This window comes from Tupaia chinensis, unplaced genomic scaffold (genome assembly GCF_000334495.1).
Source record: "Tupaia chinensis unplaced genomic scaffold, TupChi_1.0 Scaffold144319_1, whole genome shotgun sequence".
Classification (NCBI taxonomy): Eukaryota; Metazoa; Chordata; class Mammalia; order Scandentia; family Tupaiidae; genus Tupaia; species Tupaia belangeri.
Genome location: NW_006204177.1, coordinates 1 through 702, shown reverse-complemented (window position 1 = coordinate 702; position 702 = coordinate 1). Strand labels below are relative to the sequence as shown.

Here is a 702-nt window from a genome sequence, read left to right as displayed (position 1 = left end):
GCATCATGCAGGGCCATGCCTGTGAGAGTCATCCATCGTATTACCTGGATTTGAAGTTTAAAATGACAATAGTAAAGACTTTCGATTCCATGTGATTCATTTCTGCTGTTGCTTGTAATGATGGTGAACAAGTGCCTGTTTATCAAGGAGTTGAGCAACCAGAAGAAGAGAAAACAGGGAAGGATGTGCTGAGCTGCCTTTGGCTGGTACCAAACCCACACAGAGGCCCTTGGGCTGATGGTGATGGCCTGGACCACTGTGAGGAGGCTGTAGGTGCACATGGACAGGCCCCGAGCCACCCTCCCCAAGAAAATAACCATCTTACTTCCCGTGTCATGTAGGAAGATTGTCACACCAAAAGCTACCATTATCTGTGACATTGCTTTGGTCAAAATCATAATGATATTTGTAAAAGTCAAGTGGATGAGGATAACGTGTACAGGTTTCTTCTCTGCATTCAGAAAGAAAGTTCACGTGTAATTCACAAAGACATAGAGATTCCCCACCATGCCAAGTCCCGGCAGGAGGAGGAATATTGTTCCCTTGGCAATATTCATGATCACTCTTTACTTCCTGGGCAGAAAAACTTGGGGTTCATCCCAGATGTTCTGAGGACAGCACCAGTTCTGAAAATGTGTGTCTGCCAAGGTTGTCTGTTCCCAAGGGTTCTGTGAGTTGTGATAGGAGGTGATCTGAGGGTCA

General features: G+C 45.9%; 1 pseudogene; it reads right to left on the bottom strand.

Annotated features, from left to right (window-relative positions):
- LOC106733652 (olfactory receptor class A-like protein 1) overlaps window positions 1-557 on the bottom strand; it is a 9,725-nt pseudogene extending 9,168 nt beyond the window's left edge.
- Window positions 558-702: the final 145 nt, after the last annotated feature.